The sequence below is a fragment of the Zonotrichia albicollis genome, chromosome 4 (genome assembly GCF_047830755.1).
Source record: "Zonotrichia albicollis isolate bZonAlb1 chromosome 4, bZonAlb1.hap1, whole genome shotgun sequence".
NCBI classification, from domain to species: domain Eukaryota; kingdom Metazoa; phylum Chordata; class Aves; order Passeriformes; family Passerellidae; genus Zonotrichia; species Zonotrichia albicollis.
In genome coordinates this window covers 23,214,311-23,237,272 of record NC_133822.1, presented here as the reverse complement: position 1 = coordinate 23,237,272, position 22,962 = coordinate 23,214,311, and the positions used below count along the sequence as shown (strand labels likewise).

At 40.5% G+C, this 22,962-nt stretch overlaps 1 protein-coding gene across 1 annotated transcript in view; it reads left to right on the top strand.

Moving 5' to 3' along the window:
• Window positions 1-22,962, top strand: part of PTN (pleiotrophin) — a 78,053-nt gene that overhangs the window by 21,956 nt on the left and 33,135 nt on the right. The gene's annotated exons all lie outside the window — the stretch shown is intronic.

The following is a 22,962-nucleotide window of genomic DNA, read 5'->3' as shown; positions in this document are numbered from 1 at the left end:
CTCTGTCACTGGCGTCAGCAAGCTCCCTCAGCTCTGTAAAACAGCAGGCAGGAGCACATTTTCCTTCATCTGATGTTGGGATATGTGGTGTCCTTTGGCTGTGTTTTTAATTATTATTGTTTGATTCAGGTGCTCTGAAAAGGAGCTCTTTGCAGTAGTAGTGAGGTTGTAAGAAATGGGGAAGTTGGAGGAATGCCCTGGAAAACCGGTGCTATGTCTGAGCGAATTAAGCTTTTGCCTCTAGAGTGCTTTACTCCCTAGTGCTACAAATGGCTTTGGAATTTGATTGATAGCACACATGAAGACAAATCAATGTGATATGTGATGCAGAGGTGATGGGGAAGAAAGGCAGGTGTATGCATCAGTAGAATGATGACTTCTCTCTAAAGTAGAAGATTTGCTGAATGGAATTTAAACACTAAAAGCACAGCTTTGTTTGTAATTATATTTTTTCCTTTCCATGATTGGTCCATCCTTCAGACTTTCATAGAGATTTCTTTTCAGGAATTTCTCCCTTCTCCCCTCAAATTTCTATGTTTTCCTGGTAATTCTGTGTTAAGAAATTCTATCTTGGGAAGGGGCTGAGGAAACCACCCCTGCTCCCCAAGCCAGCATCTTTCTTGGTGGAATCTGTAGTTTTTGCAAGTGAACTATGTTCCCTCACACCTCCTGTGCTTTTCTTTTTCAAATCACATAACTTCCTGCATGAGGTAACCTTTTCTATCTCAGGCTGTCTCTCTCCCTTGCCTGCTCTGCCTCTGGCTTGCTCTCTGGGTCCCTTGCTCAGTGATGAATGAGTTTCATTCATCTTTCTTTTGGGGGCTCTGTGAAAAGCTTTAGACTTTGCCTGCTCCCATTTTTTCGCTCAGCTATTCATTTCCATGGCAATGGAGAAAGGAGGGGGGTGGCAGAGTGGGTGGCAGTGGGGCCAGAGGTCAAGAGTGGCCACTTTCTGAATTAAAGCTTTGAATTCCATTAAAGGTGACACGTTGTAACCTGGAGTAACTCTCCAAGAACTTGGCTGTCAAAGTCATCAAAGCAAAGGGAGAGGGAGGCAGCAGAAAGAGAGAGATCAGAGGAGGAGGAGGAAACCAAGAGCTTGGAGCTGCTGTCAGGATTACATCTGGTGACTTAATATAGGGGCAGTTCATTTGTGTTGCCATACACTGTGCTCCAAAATCTGCATGTGGATGGGGTGTGTGAGCTAGGGAGGATTCCCCTCGTCCTTTGATCAACAAATGTAATCTGCTGGTTAAGTAAACAGCCCTTCTCCTCTGAGAAATGGGAGAGGGAAATTGAGTGGAGATAAGAATCCCAGCTACTTTGGCATCTCACTAGGTTATTTTTTAATCTCTTTCAAAGGGGTTCCAGGAGGACTTGGCCCACAAAGATGAGGGATGTTTTCTTGACTGTTTCTTCACACAAACAGTCCTTGAGTGAAAATCTGTGTCCCAGAAGACAGCATGAGAAACAGCAAAGTGTATCAAGCTGTTTCCAAACATCCAAAGTTTAGGTGTTTTAAGCAAAATTATTTAGGAAACTCGTAAATCCCTCTATTAAATAAAAAGCCAACATAAAACAACAAAAGCCCAAAACCAAAATAAATCCTGCTGAATTTTGACATTTGTAGATGTTTTTTCTCTGAAGGTTGGTTATGCAGGGGAGGAATTGGAAGGAGGCACCAGCACCTCATGCCGTGTGTGTTACATTCTGAATTCACATCCCCTCTTTGATTGGTCTCATCATGGTGATAATCAGGTCTGTGTTAAGATTTCCCTTTTTACACTTCTGTCTGATGAGGCAGTGGTTCAAAGCAGAATTTTGTTAGTTGCCAAGTGTTGTGGGATCTTGCTTCTGGTACTATTGAGTTTCAGAACCTGTTATCCCTCCATCTCCAAGCTTTCAATTTTTTCTTGTATGATGACCTGAGCCTAATATGAACTAGCAGGAAAGCCTGCTAATTGTGGAGTGGAAAAAACTAACATGTTTGATTTCTTGAGTTTTCTGTAATAAATGAAAATGCAGATGCTTGGTGCTAAACTCCTTGATTGAGAAACCTGCTTGGAAACCTTGCCCCCAGCATTGTGTTTTCTCAGCTTGCTAAATCTGCCTAGATCCCAGACTGAGCAATGCTGTTCTTGCCAGCCCTGAGTATGCTGCTGTCAAAAACTGTGCTGAGTGATCAGCAGCAAAAGTTTATAAAAGTCTCTTTGTACTCTGAATCATACATGATAGGAGACTTCAGCGTCCAGGTCAAGCTGGGATGTCTGGAAAGACTCAGTTCCTTCTCATTCGGATACTTGACACTTTGTGGAAAGGTTTTCCTTGTAATTATGGTTTCTCTGCTTGTTTTGCTGCTCACTAGCATCCCTGAGCTTCCCTGTGGGCCTGTAATGAACGGCTTAACCTGTTAAAGGTAGAGGAGGATGCTGAGGTTTTTGTTTTGCTAGAAAGGTGGATTTATTTTGCTGGAGGCTGTTAGAGTTCTTGGCTAAAAGTCAACTGACAGGCTCTTGCTGTTGTGTTTTTTTATTATTATGCATTTCTTCGTATACAAAAATGAATTCTGGAATCCTGTAAAATAATAATCTTAATGATTCTTTTTTATTTTCCAAGCCTGTATTTTCATGGAGTTTTTCTACTGACATGTGGTACATAAGACAGTAGTAGCCAGTAATTGGTCTAGTGATGTAACATATTATTTTTTAACCTTAGGCATTTTTTCACTTGTTTAAAAAGCAATAATGAAGGACTTGTGGCCAAAGGAGCACTGGGTTTTTCAGACTAATTTGCACAAACCCTGCATCTTTGCAGCGGAGTAAAAGTAAGAATTGAGGCTGTATATAGTAACTACAGGGGGTAAAAAATGAGGTGCTAGGAAAGTTATTAGAAAAATGTGACATTCATGTGCATTTTTTGCTTGTTTGTTTTGGGGGCAAGGGAAGATAGGGAAAGGAGTAGCTTGATTTGCCAGAAATACTCTAAACTGACAAGCAAAGGCAGAATGGAGGCTTACATTACTGAATGAGTGAGAGTCCTATCAGTCAAAGGTAACTCTAGAGATGTTAAAAGTCTGTAATGAGGGAGAGAATCATCTGTAATATTCATTATTCCCTGCTAAAGGAGAGACTGCTGAGAGAAAGAGCTTTAACTTTGGAGAAATGCTGTCCTAAAGGCAGCTAGAGCAGGCAGGGAAAGAAAGGATCAAAACTGCAACAGCAACCCCTGGTTCAGAGGTATGCAAACTCAGGCCAGGGGGACCCCAGAAATAGGCCAGAGACAAAGTGAATGGAGAATAAAGGCATAGGAGGACTTTTTACATGAGAGGTAGAAGGAGGCAGAGCAGGGAGTGAGAGTGTAGAGTTTCTTTGTTAATAAGGAAAATATTGGCCTAGTTTAGCACAGTCAGACTCTGTTTGGCAGCACATGAATAGGAGGGGAGCTGCTGTTGTGTTTGTGATTGTGGCATTTGATGGGAGGTGTCCCTGCACCTGCAGGATGGGGAGTTTGGTGCAGCATCACCTCAGAGAAAGGGTGCTGTGAGCTGCATCAGGTGCTGCACTTGTACCAAGTGCTCTGGCCAGTGAACCAGGGCTGTTCTCTTTTTCTTCTTAAGAGATTTTTGTCCTATTTTAATCTGCTTTTGTTGGTGAGATGTTTGTTTGGAGCAAATCTGCTCCAGCAGGATTTTAGGTTCTGTTATTCCTCTATTCCACTCACCTGAAACAAACAAAAACTAAGACAATCGACAGAAAGCATAGAAATTTGATTTGCTGCAGAGACTGCATTCATCTATTCTGCTATCTTTGATCCTCCTTTTCCAGGTACACTTTCCTTCATGTGACAGTCTCATAGTTTCACCCTCAAGGGCGTTGCCTTGCTCAGTCTTATTAAATTTCTTTGTATTTTCATATCTGCTTGGAATGCATTCTTCCCCTCTCTGTAGCAAACCCACTTGTTAATGTTGGCTCTGCCTTGAGAAGCTAGTGCTAAGAGGTAGCTGGCTTAATTGTGTGCTGTCTGAGGAGTGAGAGTACCATGCCTTGCAGAACCTGTAGTAGGAGTGATTGGGTAAAGCACAAGCAGTTTTCTTTGCTGTCAAGCCATTTTGAGGATCAAAATGCAGGAATACAGCATTTGCAAGCTGTAGTAATCATGCCTTCCTTTTAGAGGCATGTCTTGCTGAAGAGCAGACATGGCAGAACATTAAATCACAGGATTTTGCCTCTATACCTGGCTGGATGCTGACTGTAAAGCTAGTTAGCATGGATGAGGTGAGGAGAAGGGCATGTACAGCATGTACTGTGTGTTATCTGAAAAGAGAAGGGGACAAGTGGTACTGAAGTAGCTTTTTGTTTGTAGGAACTAAGGGTAGCAACATTGCCACTTCAGCTGCTGTCTCAGTCTTGTGCAGCCTCTGACATCCTGATAAAGTCCTGTGTCTGAAGGAACAATGTTCTTGCTCCTTCAAAGAGATCTAATTGCTGTGAGGACAGCCTGGAGCTGCAGGGAAATTGGTCCTCTGCTGGTGGTTTGTACCAAAGTAACACTTTGGACTGCAAAGATTTCTAGGATCCTGTGTGTCTTCTTTGGTCAGGGAGCCAGGAAGCCAAAGTAGCCTAATAATGGCTAAATTTGGTAGGAAGCCACCTAAAACAGAATTGTCTTTGCTTTGGAGGCAAGTCCAAACGTCCAGTAAATGCAGAGGAATGGTTTGATGATTTGTGCAGTCTGGGTGGTGTGAAGAGGTCCTGATCACATGAACTGTTTAAATACAGCTTCCCTGATACCTGTGAGCATGAATTGCTGCTAGGAAAGCTGGTAGGAGTGCCTTGGAATGGTCTGCTGTCAACTGGCCTCTGAAATGGCTTGAACTCCTGGGATGGTTTTGTTCCTTCCTGCCCTCAGACTCCAGGCATTTTCGCTAAGAGTCCTGCTTTTTATTTCTAAGGTTATTTCTGGGTCAGTGAAGATGAAGATATAATCCTTGAGCCTTGTGAGGTAGTTACCTTAATCATCCAACCTTCTTCTGGCAGAAAGCTGCTTACAACAAGCCTGTGCTGTGGCAGGGAGAGAGGTGGAGGGAGAGGAAATAGGGTGGCCTGGATCACAGATCTGGAAATAGATGCTGGAAATCCCACTCTTCTGACGTAGAACTCCCGTGGTTAAATCCCCTGACAGCCTCTGGCTTATGTAAATGTTTATATGAGGGGAAATCAAATTACTCCAATCTTCCAGCGGTTGAAAGTCTGACATCTACGGGTAATTGCTTTTCACTTAAATTCTATAAGGTTTAGTAGTAACAGTTATTAAATTCTGTGTTTCCATCCTTTGAAATCTTACAGGGTGCTTTTTTTTAAAGTCTAAAACTTAGTAGGTTCCGGTATAATTAAGCTGTCATCATCTTGGCTTGAGAAGACAATCTTCAGGAGGATTTATTTTTTCTCCATTTTCTTTGTTGCGTTTCAGGGAACACAAACTAATTGCTCTCAGGTGAGCTACTACCTCAGTTCCAGTGTGCTCATCCTAGCTGGCTGGGCTGAGCTTCATATTCGGAGACTTTCTGTATCAGCCTTCCTCCTCAATTCACAGCCTGCTTGTCCCTGTGTCTCCTGGCCCATCCCATTCCTGACTGTCATTTGCTTCCAAGTCCTTTCTTGTACCATCTGTTTTAGGCCTTTGCCATCTGTGTGACACAGTCCTCTACCCTGAAAGGGTTCAGAGTCTTTTCCTTGAGTGACAGAGTTGGGACTGATTCCTGTGCTCAGTGTATCTAACATACAGCTTTTGTGCCATCGCTCTCAGCTTGTGGGAACTGTTTCTCATAAGGTGAATATGCAATATCTGTGTGCCAGGACTTGACTCTCCAACTTTAGCAGTGAATAAGACTTCAAGTGACAAGTCATGTGAAAATGCAGTGATGTGGTATATCTGCTTTTTAAATATATATTTAGAAGAATTAGTAGACAAGGGATGCAGACAAATGTAAATCCAAGTCCTTGTCCACCTCTCACTGGTTCATTGTGTCTGAATCACGACTTTTCTCTTTTTCTGGAAAACTGCAAAATGGGCAAATGTTGGCTCTGAAAAGATGAAGCAAATGATTACTGCTCCTCTCTGGTTTGTGCTGTTGTAGTGGGAGGGCAGATCAATGGGGCGAATGAGGAGCTGGCTATCTGCCCTATCTGACCCATAAGGAAACATGGTCCTGGGGTAGAAGAGGCACTGGCTTCATTCCATCCTTTTCTTTATTCCATCCTTTCCTTTAGTCCATCCTTTCCTTTAGTCCATCCTTTCCAAGGGCAGGCTGCAGTTACAGCCAGTCCTGTCCGTGTGGTAGGGAGGATGCATTGCAGGTTGCTGTGCATCAGAGCATCACAGTAACCAGCAGTGCTGCTCTGGGAGTCTAGGAAGAGCATCAGACTAATTTTCTCATCACTTTTGGCTTATGTGATTAGCAGTCAAGGCTAATTACCTGCAGGAACGCTCCCTCTTGCCTCCCTGAATCCATACATGAGAAAGTGGTGTTATGATCCTTGGCAGTATAAGCTGTTCTTCCTCCTTTCTGTCATAGATGAAGATATAAATATTAATGAATTTAAAACAGGGTAATGCTTCATCCTCTTTCCTCAACTTGTCTTTTTTTTCCTGTGTTCTGTGTTGTTTTGTTTCTCCTATTGCTAGAACAAGGAATGACTAGAATGTTCTCAGAAGCTATCTCATATGCGTACATCCATTATGCAAACAGATGCGGGTTCTCTTTTTGTAGCAAAATGTAAAAGTAGAGAAGAGTCAGCCGGTCTCAGTGTCACAAAGTACCCAGAAGGGAAAACCTGAGATGGCAGGGCTGGATTTTGGTGTTTGAAGCCTTGCCTCCTGTGCTGGCGCACATCATTGAAGGTGTCTTCAGCCTTAGTGAGCTAATTGCTCAGGAGTTAGGGATTGAGAATCATTAAGATTGATGATATCCAGGGAGAATGAAGGGTGTATGGCTGAGATCCTTACAGGCCTGCTGTCTGAGTGGTAGCTTGGCTGCTGGAGATGGTGTGGCTATGGTAATGCAAAAAGTTAATGAGGTAAGTTAGCTCCTAATGAGCCCTGTGAAGCCAGAGATTTCCAATATTCCAGCTACTCAGGGTGGAGCTGAGCTGCAGTGATGTTTAGCGGTATTTAAACTTCACTGCCATCTGGGAAGTTACCAGCACTTGCTGGCCACTGAGCAGAGGTACAAAAGATGCACATTTTGTGAATCTAAGTGTCTCACACACCAGTCCCTTAGGACTGAATAGGCAGGCACTTGCCTGATTAACCCTATTTCTAAAGCATGCAGCCTTATAGAGTTGAACATGTGGTCTTGCAGTTTTAAATTTGACAAAAGATCCAATGCTGGGTCCATTTATTGTTTTGGGCTTTGCTTTGTTTTGGCTTGTTTTTTTTTTAAAGATTATTATTATTTTTATTTTTGTAGTAACTGAGGTGGGAAGGGACAATGAATGCATGAAATTTTCCAGTACTTTAAGCTTTGTCTGTAAATGAAACAGTTTTTGGCTCTGCTTTCTCTTGGCATGTGATGAGCAATAACAAATAGCATAATTTTCAGAAAGTTTTGACAGTGGAAGGTTGTTCCTTGCCCTTCTGTCAGCATTACTCTTTCATTTTCCAAATTTCATCAAGATTTATGGTGCCACGAGGTCCGAGTTGAATGTAAGTCTTTCTGTTTCTGCTTGGACTGTGCTACCTTACTCATGCCTTATTGCAGCTGTAACTTGAACTCAATCCTCAGAGGTATTTTCTCTGATAGGGACTAAAAGTCAGTCTCAGGAAAGCTTAAATATACTGTTTCTTTCGGGCAAGATATTTTGAAAACTACACTGGGCTTTTTCTACCTTCTTGTTGGCAATAATTTCCAAATGCAATCATTTGGTATAATTAAAAAGAGAACAAACTATTTTTTCCCCCTTTTCCTATTGGCAACATTTAACTCAAAAGGAGGCTGCATGTTGCCAGAGTCCTCCCACTCCTGTCCTGTCCTGCAGGGACTCTGCATATTGCTTTGGAGTGTGCCAGGACCTTTTGGGACACCCACACCCTGGGAGAGAAAGGAAGATCAGCCATTTGATGGTTTTCCTGCATTGATTTTCTGACATTGCCATGAAAACTATCAGGGATGTACTTTCACAATTATATTTGTGGACATCTAAAGCCTTTAAAAATCTTTTTTTTTCTCCCCATGGTTGTTCAGGACAGGGAAGTGGTCACATGAAGATTTTTTGCATTCTGATATGTCATCACCACCAAGCATTTTCCAGTATAAAACATGAATGGCTACTGTTGAGGAAAAAAAGGTCAATTAAATCAGTTAATCATAAATACAATCAGTCATGAAGTATAGTATGCCCAAAGATCAAGAACAGTCTTAAGTAAAGTTTGTCTTTGTAACTTGTGTTTTAAGCAGCAATGCGTTTGGGTTTGTTTTTTAGGTTTTTGTTTTTTTCATTTGAATGGTTATGCTTTAGAATGTAAAGTAGGGACTAAACCTGAGTGTGACACAGAAAATTTTACATACAGTGCCTTGGACCTTGGATCACTTTCCTGAAATATTTGCACTGTGATTTATTCCCTCAGTCTTAAACTGGAGCAATCATCTGCATCGTTGGCCATAGAGACCACTGAGAGTTCCAAAACAATTGATAATGACTGGTTTTGGAATTGTTGCATGTTTAGGTGTCTCCCATCATTACAAGAAGGATTTTATGGTTTGGCATGTTGCCCAGTCATTGGTTCAATGCGAGTATAAAACATTAATGGATTATTTTCCTACTCATTTGAATGAGGATAGATAACTTAAAAAACACATAAAGCAGTGAAAAATTGGGCTGATGCTGTGAATTGTGTTCCTTAATGTCTTCCTGATCCATAAAAGTTTGTTTTGGCATCTAGGTAGACTTTGTAGTTATGAATTGATTTCTAGATAATGTGAACCTTATCACCTTTCTTTTTTACTATGTATATAATTCTTATCTTCCATCTGTCACCCTTTCAGTACATTCTTAGCAACTTCACCTAATGCTTTGATGTGTACCAATGCAGACCTTTAATCAGTGTTAAATTTTCCACTTTGTGCAGTTTGTAAACTGAAATCACTAGATTATCAAACCTTGACCTGTATTGCTAGCTTATTTCTAGAGATCAAACAATGTAGGCTTTGGTTTTTTTTCATTTCATGTGGCTGGGGTTGAAAATTTTTAAATTAAACCCCAGCCATTGCTCTTGGCATGGCAGTACAGGGAATAAAAAAAGAAGCAGGAAAAGGCCAAAGTGCAGTTTGATACTTTGGAAATGCAGCACAATGAAAAGGTGAAATGTTATGGTGGCAGAATTTAATTAGCTGTGAGATAAGAGAAAACAAATCATGACATTTAGTTTTAGGAAGAAGCCTCCCACAGAGAACTGTGAATACCTTGCAGGGAGAAACAGGCTGAAAGGGGCTGTTCAGAGTGCAGATATTCTCATTAAGCAATGAAGCAAGAAAGTATCTTTAGAAACTGAAGTTTTTATTGTTGTTGTTGTTATCACAATTGTTATATTGTTGTTAATATGTTATCACATATTAACAATGCCACCCATGAAGAAGAGTGGGTTTCTCCCACAGCCACTAGTGACATCCTAAGAAATCCTGGGGATATTAGGGAATCCTAAAAAAAACAGCTGCTTTTGCAGACTAGGTATACCAAAGAGAATATACTGCCTGTATTTTTGGTGAAAGAAGGAAATAAGTAAAATGGTAAATTGAGATTGAAATGAGAGTATAAGGTAGAGTGAAAAGGGGAAAGGATGGTGGGAAAAGCAAAGTTAAAAGAAACTAAATAAAGGATCACTTAAGAAGTGCAAGGGTAGACTCTGGAAATTAGTATAAATGGAAAAGAGCTTTCTTTTTGCACTTCCTTTCTATCTGAAACAGTATTTTGCTAACTCTCAGCTTCCTGTATATTAGTCTGAATTAGCAGATGTCCTGGTTCTCTGGATGGGGTCCCATTCTGTACAGCATCAAGCTACAGGATGCAAAAGGCCCTGCTGTGTCTTTTAGATGATCAGCAAGAATAATAGCTGAGGAAATACAGAAATGGGATTTGTTGTCTTTATCTAGGTCATATGAGTATAATTAACCCATTGCAGGCAGCTGTGTTCAAGTATTTACATGTGTAGGTGTGCCTATATACTTGTATATGTGTGTGCATTTGGTTGGTTATACCAAAAAGTCAAATAGACAGGGAATAGTCAGAAAATGATAGATGATGAAAAGCAGGAATTGACAAAAAAATTTGCGTTACATCATTGTGTTGCATCCAGTTGGCTCTCTGTCATGGTTTAACCCCAGCTGGCAATTAAGTACCATGCAGCCAGTAGCTCACCTTTTTCTCTAGTTGGAATGGGAGGATAGTTGGGAAGAGGGTAAGACCCATGGGTTGAGATAAAAACAGTTTAAGAACTGAAACAGAATATAATACTTATAACAATAATAATAGTTGTAATGAAAAGGGAGACAGCACAAAAGAGAGAAATAAAAAAAGAAATAAAACCCCAAGTAAAGCACATAACAATAGTTCCCCACCCACTGACTGATGCCCTCAGACAATCTCTGAGCAGGGATAGGCTCCTCCTGGCCAATTTCTCCCAATTTTATATACTGAGCATGATATTCTGTGGTATAGGATAGCTCTTGAGTCAACTGGGGTCAGATGTCCTGTTTGTGTCCCCTCACAACCTCTTGTGCACCTCCAGCCTGCTGGCTGGCAGGGAATGAGAAGCTGAGAAGTCCTTGACTTAGTATAAACATCACTTTGCAACAAGTAAGCATCGGTGTCTTATCAACATTATTTGCATATTAAACCCAAAAAGCAGCACTGTACCGGCTACTAGGAAGGAAATTATCCTAGTCAAAAGCAGGAGATCCTTCCTCATTCTTGTCACACTCATCCTCCATCAGTCCACAGACTCTGTATTCATAGCTATGAAGAGACTGGAAATAGCCCTTGAGTTTTCATCAGGAGATGCCCAGAAAGAAGTTGGTAGAAATTGCATATAGCAGGGATGCTGTGTGTTGGGAAACACCCTGTTGGATGTGACAGTCATGTGTGACTGACCACTCTTGTAGGTACCAAAATTCAGCCAGAGTTCACAATTCAGTTGTGGCTTGTTTAGATGTTGTGTGTCTGTGTGCAAGTCACTTTGCAGTACTTGGGCTCTGGGGGATGCATAATTGTGGCTGTTGCTGTGCTGGGGAAGGGCTGAATAAGTCAGCCTGCCCCTTGTCTGAAGCACTGCTAGCCCAGTGGGGGGAAAAATGCTTAGGAAGAAGCATTCGTTCACTATTTCATTCCTTATTTGGTGGCAGGATATTCCCCTATGGTAATTAGTACAGTGTTGGTTTAAAAATCATCCTCTCTAGCTCAGCCAGAGACACCTTTTGCATGAGCAGACAGCTTAAAATCCAGCAGAGGGCAATGCTGTATTGCACCTATACAGCTACTGTAAATGAATCTGTCTCGAAGACCCTTGAGTTATCTTCCCTAATGAGAAATCATGCATTTAATTCGTGGCAGATTATACCAGCCTTGTGGTTGGGATTTTGCAATAAAGTCCTGAGGTGTTTCTGGAAAAATGATTCTCACTGGAGGTAGGTGTGTTGGCAGTATAAGGATGGACTGATTACATTGCAGGTTTGAGCTGTGTAGAAATAAACTGCTAAAGACTTGCCATAACTTTTCACTAAAACTATCAAGAGTTAACATCTCTCACCTTTTCTTCTTTCCCTCCTCAGTACCTGCCCATTAACTTCAGCTACTGCAGTTTTATTAAGGTCTTTTGCCTCCACCAGTATTTCTTGCAGATTCGCAAAAATGAAAAATGACAAAACTTAGTAGTTAAAATAGACTGTGTTCTTGGGAGACTCATTGAAATGGAATTCCTTTTTTACAGAAATTGTAAAAAACCATGCATACCATAACACTTTTCTGCTAATTAAACCTCTGGGAAGAAATTAAAAACAAAGGATCAATGGGAAGTGCCATTTAGAGTTACAAATACATTCAGCTCTCTAATCCCTCATGAAGAGTATAAAGAGCAGTGGAAAGCTTACAAGGTCTGGTGCATTTCTAGACAGCTTCAATTTCAGAGGTTTATATGACACTGATTTCATTTGAGGTGGATGGCACTGCTCTTGTTTCAGGACTCTTGTGTGTGTAATTCTGCTCTAGCTGAAGAATCCAGAGCCTTTGGGAGCTCTTTGCTCTGACAAGGGTCCCTGGACATAGAGAGGAGCCCATGAAATTGGTCTTTCAGTCACACACTAACTTGTCTTTATTGCCACTTTGGAGGCTCACAGTAGTAGCACAGTCCCTGGAAAGCTGCTTTTGCCATGCTAGTCTCCAAATTCCTCAGTCAGCAGTAGCAGCAAAGAGTTTCAGTTAAGTTTATGGGAACAGAAACAAAAAGCGTTCACAAGGGATTCTGTCCTGAGTAAAGCATCTCTTTGAGAAGCCTTGTGTACTTTTCCTATCCTCCCAGGTCAGACAATTCTCTGGAGTAACCTGCAGAGAGGCTTGAAGCACCAATGGAGAAGGATTTCACTTTAGATGTCCAAAATGTGTATGTGTTTTTATCCCACTTTGTATTTTTTCCCTGTTCCTAACTCCAGAAGTCATCAGTGAATTCCAAATCTTGCAAGCCAGTTTGTTCTAGGGCACTAGCCACACTTATTAGGATGCAGGGCAGAGAATCCATTCTCTGTGGTTTGCATATTTGATTATAATTGCAGAGAGCAAAGGAGAGGAGAGGGTGGAGGGGATGGGGAGTTGTTTCACTGGTGCTTACCTCTAGGGTGGTAAGGATGGTGTGATATTGAGGGAGGATATATTGGAAGGGAATGAACAGAGTAATGCCTTACTAATTTGAACCATGGGTGATACACCTTTTTGCATTTAAATATTGTGTCTTGGAGGATCCAGCTTGCACAAAGAGAACTTGCTGGAGAGGAGCTGACAGATTCCCCCCTTGCTTTGTCTGAGGGATTTATGGTGCTGCTCCTGTCCTGGGCAGGCACCACACAGAGACATCCAGCCTGGGACCAGCAAAACACTGCGATTGATGGTTTATACACCATTATTGTAAAGAACAGAAAATCAAGAATAAATTAAATTTTAAGGGATTTAGGATAGTGGATTACATGAGGGAGATAGTTGTGAGTTTTTCAGTGACAAACTTTACAGTCTGGGAATTCTAACTAACCTCCAGACAAAATATTTTTCTTAATTGATCTGTGCAGAAATGAAGATGACTGAAAATTGAAAGTCTGGAGCCAGTCCCCTCACAAATTCAGTGTGTGTGTGTGGTTCCCTGAGTGAGACAGACTGCCTGCTGCTCTCCAGGGGAACTGAGGTTTCTGGATCAGAGCTGTAAATCCCATGCTGTACAGATGAGCGTCTCAAGCTACCTCCTCGGTAGGCACCAGACCCCTGGAGCAGCCAAGCTGTGTCCCAGGAGGAGGAGGAGGAGCTGTCTCAGGTGCTGTCCCCAGGCTCTACCTACCCCAGTGAGAGCTTCAAGGTGCTTTTGGATTTTGGGTCCTGTCTGTCCCCACCAAATCTAGCCCCAGGAGCAGGTGTTAGAAACTGATGAGAAAAAGATATTTATTTGTGTAGTAAACAACATAGACACAAATGCTATAGATACAAAGGAGGGTGAAGGTGAAAAGACTGCCATGGCATTTCTCTTCAGCGAGAACTAAAGCCTCCAAGTGTTGTTTATAAAACAAGCCTCAATATCCAGTTTTTCTCAAGTCTTTAAGAGTGCAAATATAGCTTGTAGCCAATGAAGTTTCATTGTCTCTGCTCTGTGGCCAAGTAAGGGTTTTAATTATATATTTTTTTAAGGACATTGGGACTGGGTCTTTGAATACTGAGTCCCAGCTGAGCATGAATTCAAATGACTGAGGCCTAAGCCCCTGATAATAAGGGTTTATTAAGGAAGCACTAACAGAGCTGAACTGGAGTGGACTGAATGGCTGAACCGAAATAATGGGATGCTTGTGGCAACCAGAAAATGATTGTTTATTGGCATAATCCCAGGATAAACTTCTGCCAAGAGCACAGGATCTTTCCTTGCCAAGTTCTTCATATGGGGAAATACAGTACTGAATTTCTGCACGTATTAGCAGTGCAGAAGACTGGGAGGAGAAGTGGCAGTCTGCATGAGGAAGGGAAAAAATTGTACATCCCAAATGGTGTAAACACTGTGATCCCTAGAGCTCCACTCAGCAGCAGGCTCTGAAGAGACCACCTGGGTTTCAGCTTTAGGAACATGGTCTGAAAAACATGGGTTTGGCTACAGAGTTTTACCACTTCAATCGCTTAAGTATCCCCACATGCATCATGCAGAGAGCAGAAAAATTTGGAATTTTTTCCTAAAAATCCTGCCTCTATGATTGTTGAAGTGCTTACAGGCAGTTTCTTTCACTCATGACAAAGAGGACTGTTTTGCAACTCTGCTGGGAGATGCATTCTGAAGAAAAATTCTGTTGAATAACACTTGGCAAATATTTTATTCACTGAGAAATGCAGTTACACAGTGTAGCTACTCATGACTGCAGGTTAAGTTTAAAAGTTTTTGGAATATCTGCTGTTCATACAAGGAAGAAGAGAGGCTGCTCTATATCATACTGCCTTTCCCTTTTCTAGCAGTCTTTTGAACATGATATTTAGTGAGGGAGTCTTGATTCACATTACCTCTCTGTTGGGCTGGGAAATATTTTTCTTTTCAGCTCAAAACTGGCATATATGAATGCCATAAATATTGTCCTATGAGGCACTTTATAGTGGTAGTTTCCCATATCTCCTGTGCTAAACATGTGATATAAAATACTTTAATATTCCCTAGGGCATAATAATCTCACCTTCCAGGAAAATACCTTGGAGGCCATCAGAAATATCTGTAGTAAAACAAGTTCTCTATATGGGTGATTGAGGTTCCTGCCTGAAAAATCTTTGAGCTGTAGGTAGGGCTATTTTGAGGAGAAGGAAACACTAATCAAAATTACAGCGATTAATTACAGAAGACAGATATTCCAGGCTTTAAAATTTTGTTTTTAAATTAAGCATAGCCATAAATGATTTTTTCTTTCTTTTACTTTCTGCTGGCAAATTAGCACAAAGTCTGTGTGACTAACTGATTGTTCAAAGTGCCAAAGGGTTCTCAAAGAGCTTCATCAAGAGCCTTGTTGCTGAAAACCAGTCTGGTTTGGAATGATGTGGAAAATTATATTGTCTGGGGAAAAAAAATAATCAGTCAGTAGATCATCAAGAAATCTGAGTTTTTCTCAGCCTGTATTTTTTCTCTTTTTTTTTACTTTTAGTTATTACTGCATTTGGATATGTAGCATAGATGCCACTTTAAAAAAATTGCATTATTTATATGTTAATTAGAACTCAATTTGAAGGAAACCTGCCTTTCAGCAGTATTTCAACATCCTCCAGGCTGTAGCCTCCATTTGGAGGTTAAAAATGCCAACTTCTTCCTTCCTAAATGCAGCCTTATCTTTCTGGCATCTGCTGGCTGATTCTGTAATACTGTAATGCACTATATCATTAGTATGACTTATATCACGCAAGTCTGTGCAGAATCTGGACATCATTAAAAAAAAACAAAGCAAACAAAAATTAACTAAAATATCTCTTTAGCCATTATGGTTTGGAAAGAAAACTCTGTAGAAAGCTTTTCATGTGTCACCTGTTGAATTTTTATTTATGTGAGTCTTGAGTAAACAGGAAAGTAGTTCTGGGGTCATTTTGTTATTCTCACCTTGCTATTAACTGTCTCCACCAAAGATAGTGGTCTTAAATGTCACTGTTTAATACTTTTTTTCTTTCTTTTTCGAGTATTTAGTTCTCCTGTTTGGACTCTCAAGCTAACAATGGGTCTGGTTCTCCCCGTTAACTGGCAAAGTCTCCAATTGTCTCCCTCAGATTTTCTGTCTCCTACTTGCACATTGAATACTGAGATCATTGGCAGATGCAAAATGAAGCCAATGGGAACAGTGTGAAATGTGTATTTGCCTGCCCACATGTTAAGAAGAGTTTCACCTTTGTTGGGCTGCAAATTTTACATTAGCAAGAAATTTCAGTTTTCTGATTATTGTTGCATGATCTTCCCATCAAAGAATTTGTGAAATACATAACAGCATAGATAACTCCTCCATTTTTTTCCCCTTGGGGTGTTGTTTTATGTTCTCCCATTGCTAGAAATTATTCTTAGTATCAGAGACACAGATGGAATAGAATGTGTGTCTGGTTTTGGAAGAACGTTACTTTCCTTAGGAGCTCTCAACTTCCAGTGGTTTGGTAAATGCTACCTTCCAGTTTAGAGAGAGGACTTTTTATTTTATTTTATTTGTTTAAAAAGGGTTGTGTTAGTAATCTTGACAGAACTCTGCAACCTAAAGCAGCCATGAGGTGCAGAAGAACTGATAAGGACATTCTCTTTAAAAATGTGTGTACGAGGGTAAAGGAACAAAGAGGAAGGGAGCATTTCTGTAATTGGAGATGATGAGACTTGGAAGGGTAATTGAAAGGACAGAGTGAAATGTTGTCCCTCAGTTTAGAGCAGGGATGTCAGATGACAAGAATTTTTCATTTGAATGGAGTTTCTTATTCTGCCAGATAAGGATGATAACAGAGAAGACAAATCAGCCATGAAGACATGTTCCCACCCTCCTTGGCTAGATGAAAATAGACTTTTAAAGAATTGAATGTATTTTGACCTGTTGAATTGCTGGAATGTAGCTTAGGCAGAGTGTCCTTTCAATAATAATACAGACTGCAGCCTTACTCTGTAGCTACCAAAATTTTGCTGCAAGTATGCAGCTCTCTATTGACTTCCAAAATAGAAAGGTTTGCATAGAAAATAACAAAAAACCTCAACTGTTCAAAAGCCAAAAAGACTTCACTGAAGTCTCACCTCAGGTAAGTTGCATACTGTACAACTTCATCCTCTATCCTCTGAAATTTTATAGCTACAATGTCATTTGACATTTTATAGCGTGGATAGAAAAATGAAACTTATTCCAGTAAGGTGAGAGACTGGCCAGGGACAACTCTGTCTTCCTGGGCGTATTTGAAAGTGGGATTTTCTGTCTGGGATGTTTCCCTCATTGAGGTGAGAGACTTTTCTCTTAAAAAAGTTCTCTCTGTCACACTCATCTTTTGGATAATTACAAGCAAGTCGATTTATGTCTATAAACCTCAGTTTCTGTTCTAACAAGGGATGTTGATTGTACTTTCCTTCCTTCCACTGGCTTGCTTGTTTCTAGGATACGAGAAATCTCCCATGGATGGAGGCACTACCTTGTGGTGCTGACACCATCCATCAGTGAACATCCTGAAGCTGCTTCACTGCAGCTGGGATAAGATTGTTCCTTTCTAGCCTTGATAAGGTCATGGTGAGCTTTGGCCTGTCTCTAATAACTGAAAAGGAAATGGCACTGCATCCCAACTCATTTTTGCTACTGTTAAATTATATGATGAATGCTCTTTCATGAGTTTGAGGGAGGGTCCAGCTTAGTTGCTAAAATTGCTCTGGGATAAGTGAGATAAGTGAGGCAGTTGCTGATGTTCTAGCTAAGTGGGAAGGGCTGTGAGGAACCTGACAGGAGGTTGTGGGAAGGTCAGGGTCAGTCTCTTTTCCCAAGTGACAGGTGATAGGATGAGCAGAAATGGCCTCAAGTTGCACCAGGGGAGGTTTAGATGGAATAGTACAAAATATTTCTTTTCTGAAGGAGCTGTCAAGCACTGCCACAGGCTGCCCAGGGAAGAGGTTGAATCATCATCCCTGTAATGAGAAGATGTGGCACTGAGAGTCATGGATTAGTGGTGGTCTTGGCAGTCTAGATTGAGGGTTGAACTTGATTATCTTAAAGGTATTTCCAACCTAAAATATTCAGTGTTTTTATGAATCAATTGCAGAACATAAGGTCTGGGCTTTTGGCTTTATTTGCTGACTGGTGTCACACTGGATGGCATTTGTGCCTTGGAGATGCTGTTTGCTGACTGGCAGAGATGAGATAACATGCTACACAGCTGCTGCCCTCTGCTCACTGCTTCTAGAAGAGAAGGATTTAAATACACATTCCAGCCCTGTGTCACAACAAAGCTGAGCCACAGATTTCATTTCACGTAGCCTTTGTTTCAGTTTATTTAATTTTTTCCTAATTAATTTTTGCATGGCTGTCCCAATGCCCTGATGTTTGTCACTTGAAGCAAAGAGACAATTTCTCTGGAAAAAAAAAAAGGATAAATAGAGTCCCTTGGGAAGATTAATAGAGAGCATTGGTGAGAGGCTCTGTGCTTTCAGGTTAGATAGTTTTCTGATTGTACTGCATATTTTGGAATGTCATCTGAAGGGACAAACAGCAAAGAAGGCAGAGTCATATTGAATAAATGAAATAAAATGGGTTATTTTCTTTATGGGTATGGCCTATTTCCCAGAGCCTGATTTGAAGTTTAAAAAAGAAGAAAACAAACAAACTAGTAAAAATTCTCCAACCTGACAGATATCTCAGGCAAATCAAAACTCAAATATTTGCCAAAATTTGTTTACTTTTGAGGAAAGGTAGTTATCAAAGATAAGGGGGTTCTGCTGAGTCTGGCAGCTTTCCTTTAGCAGCCTGCTGAGCCTCTGGGAATTTCACAGTGTTCCTGCTGCTCTCCTCTGCTTGAGGGAGTCTGGCTACCCTGCTCAAAACCTGGAACCATGGAGACATGAGATGCAGGAAAGTGGAGCAAGCTGCAGCTGATGCTGGCTAATAAAATTATCCCCTCTTCACATAATCATTTTTATTATGGGTTTCTCAGTGTTCTTTTAAGTGAGGCAAGTGCTATTATCCCTGTTCCATAGATGCAGAAGTGAGGATAGTGACAGATGCTGTGATTTGCCTGCTGCCATTGAGCTGAAAATGTCTTCATTGGGGCAGAGGGAGAAAATGAAAATAAAAATACAGTGGAGGCATCTGTTTGGCTTGTACAGTACAGCTGTTCATTATGCAAATCATGTCACAGCTTAAACAGCTCTCAAACCATGATTTATTCACAATGGTGGTGTGACCACTGGGACTGTGGTGACATCAAAGTATATCTGCACATGGTTTGTGTCCTCACAGTATCAGTAATAATCTTTGGCTCTGGACCCAGTTACAAAAATTGCTCCTTGATTGCTCCTTTTTCCCCTCTTCCTGACTGTGATACCCACAGGGGCGTTCTTACAACTGCAATGGACTGGAAAATGGGACTTCATAAGCCTGCTCTGTTCCGATAAATGAATTTATATGAGTAAAGAAAACTTTCTTTCGCATAGACAGAGTGAGAGACCCTTTTCTACATTCTGTTCAGCAAGTTAATGGGAATATGCCCCTCCTTTTTCTAACATTTTTCAGAAGGTACTCAAATTAATCTCTGGTTGATGAAAACACATTAGGTAGTCAAGGAGGTGTCAGCAATATTCTTTATATCAGAAGGCTCTCTGTAATGGTATTTATTTGCCCTTTTCTGGTCTTGTAGTGTCACGGTAGTAGAGTAGTTGGGATCTGGTCACTTACCAGAATTTGAAAAACCCTGAAAAAATTCTTTGCATTTTAACAGTCTTAGACAACCAGAAGATCATTAGGAAGAGCAAAACCACTGGTAGGTGTGAAAAGAAGCAGAAAGAATAACTACTAAGAGCCTGTTTTCCTTCTGTTATTATCAAGTAATTACATCTTTTGCACCTTGGGATAGCAGAGGTGAAAGGGAATAGAGAGAGAGGATTTGGCAGTCGCTGTGGTACTCCTGAACACAGCGTGAGGAGAGAAACATTGATGCAGAGGATGCACAGGAGAGTTCAGTCAGAATCTTGGCCTCTCTGTCACTGAAACAAAAACCTTTGGAGGGAATGGATGTCCTGTGGTCTTCCTGGTGAGCAGGTCCAGGAGTGTCTAATCTTTAGTCCTGGAGAAATGAAAGTCTAAGAAACCCACTGTGATTTTGTCAATACTGAGATGCCAGCCATGATTGTTGTGGGAAGGGCAGGGAGGGGAAAAAATTGCAGTAACAAGTGGATTAAAATGTCCTTTTCAGTTAAGATTTGGAAATATAATAGAATGAACTGAAATATGACTCGGTTTGGGTTTTTGTTTTGTTTCTCCAGCCTCACAGCAGTGGAGCAGTAGGAGTGGGAGGTCAATAGAAGAGGAAGTTGCAGAACTGTATTAGTTATCAATTCAGGCTTGCTCAGACCCACCAAGAGCAAAAGAGAGAAAGAAAATATGTGGGTTGTGGATGAGAACAAAATAAGAGCTCAGGGAATGAGAGGAAACTGGTTTCAACAGCAATGTCCATTTCAGAAATCTCATTTCTATGACAATTTTTGAAGTTCAGGGCTAAGAAAATGATCTCTGTACACTCACTGGGGACCAGCAGAAAAAAATAGCAAACATCCCTTTTGCATTAAAGGCATGTAATGCTTTTTTTGAAAGCACAGCATGTTTTTTCATCCCTTTATAGACATGACTTGTTTCTTAACATCAGTTTATGATACTGAATTGTTTTTTTTTTTTTTTGTTGTTGTTGCTAGGTTGTTAGTTGGGTATTTTCTGTATTATTACTGTTTGGAAATATTAGATGTGTTCTCTAGGCTTTCTGAAAAATAAAATCACTTTTTAAAAATCTCATGTTGGAGGTCTGGAAAAAGAGAAGCATAACATATTTAATCCCCTTGGAAATTTTGACCATTTCCACTCCAGATTTTTAATTCTTTGGCCTTTTAATCAAGGTGCTGCCTGTTGTGTTTGTTTAGCACTATGTTTCCACTTACTACACTTTTCCTTTGAGGAAGAAAGTATTTGCTACCATTATGTCTTGTTCACAACCATACTGCATAAATGCTAAATTTTGGCTCCTGAAAATGCCACCTTTTATAAGTGATTCATCATTCTTTGATCAGATAAAAGAAGCAGTAGGCTCCTCTGTATAGCTTGCATAAAATTACTTACAAATTTATTATTTATTTAGTTTTTTAATGGAAGGGAATGTACTTGTATAGTAGTGAGCTTGAGTGAAAACACACAAAAATTTGTTTTAATTAATAAGAATGCTTTCAAAGGCTTACTATCCTGTGGAAACTGATGCTCTCCCATGGAACATTTTGGAAAAATGAAAGAGGTGTTCCATCTGTATTTCTTTGTACCATCCGTTTTCTTGAGTCTTGCATCAGTCTAAATTATGCTCAGCATTTAAAGGCACAAGTCATGTACCTAGGGGTGTCTATTATCAACTTGAACTATTCATTTGTGTCTGGGGAACTAGAAATATAAAATATCCACAGTATGTGTGTTTGCCTTAGCTTGATGTGAGAGACAAATATGCAATCAGCTAAGCAAATATCAAAGACTAGGGGAGCTGTTATCCACAAAAGAACTAATTAGTTTATTTACTTGAACAAAACTAGATGAGATGTGTTAATAGGTCTTGTTTTTTAGTAATTTTCTTCAGGCATGTAACTCTTGGTTCCCTACTTCTTTTTATGGCATTGGCATAGTTCCCTTGCCTCATTGCTCATTTTTCTGGCCCTTAATAATGTCCATGTTGAAAAGAGAATATAGAATTGGTTGGATGTTGAAAAATGTTGTCCCCCACACTGCAATTTTTGAAATGAAGTGTTTGACTTGGGCTTATCATAAGGGTCATGCTATGATTTTTTTTTTTCTTTTTAGATAACTTTTTAATTCTTGCTTGTTCTTATGGCACTCTGTGCTGTAGCTGAGAATAAATGCTAGTTTAAAAAATACAGGAAGTTTGCCAAATATAAATTCAGCCTTCTAGAGTTTTCTCACATCTCCCTGGCTGTTATGTAGCCACAAACAGATAGTTACACTCAATTTTATGTTTTTCAAATTTGCCACTGTACTGCAGAATAATTTGCTGCTTACCCAACTCTTTCCAGCACTGGCTCACCTTGAAGCATTTGCCTCTTCCCTGCCAGCTGCTGCTTGCCAGCTTTTCCCCTCCTGGGTGGAGGGAGAGCATTGCTGGAGCTGCTTCCATGTGAGAGGCCCCTCTCTCTACCCTCAAGTGGAAGCAAGGTGGAGGAAGGAAAGAAGAAAAGCTGAATAGTGGCTGCTAGTTGAATTTCTCTAATTCTCTTATCATTTTCCCAGACAGGATGACCAGTCAGCTGCACTGGGTTGTGTGTTTTGAAATGGGGACCTGAAGGCTGCTGTTGGGGTGCTGGCTGTGCTCCAGGGCTGAAGTGCAGGGAGCTTATTTTCTTTTTCCTACATGGATTGAACTGTCTTGTTAGCACACAGGTTCAGAGTACTGGCATCCAGACTTTGGAGTTAGCGATGGAGCTGCCAAATTTTCATTGCTATGGGCCAAGGGGAAACCAAGCCCTCTCAGAAAAGTCACAGAAGTATGAGAAATGAGCACACAGATTTTGCTTTGGGCAGAAATGCAGGGGCTGCAGGTCTCTGAATTAACATGGGGGAGTGTTTGTTACACTGAGCAACCCACTTACCCCTACCTACCCAAGTGTAAAATATAATTTCATTAATTACTTTGTCAAAAGAAGAAACCTCATCATTTTCATAGTAGGTTTTCATTAACAAAATCATTCTGAAAGATGACTATTGTTATAAATGAGATTAAGATATGTTTTTTCGGCCAGAGAGAGACCATTTGGCTGAACAGTCAGTTATTATAATTAAAGATTCTTTCTTTCTTTAAATCTTGGCTCAGTCTTGGACTTGGATCACTAAGGCCATAGTAATAGTTTTAAATGAACACAGCATTTCTTTGGTCCGTGAAGGTGTGATAAAATGATGGAGACTCAAGATTTTGAGCTCTGAGAAGAGTTTGGTGAGCTTTACCCTAAAAAAAAAAG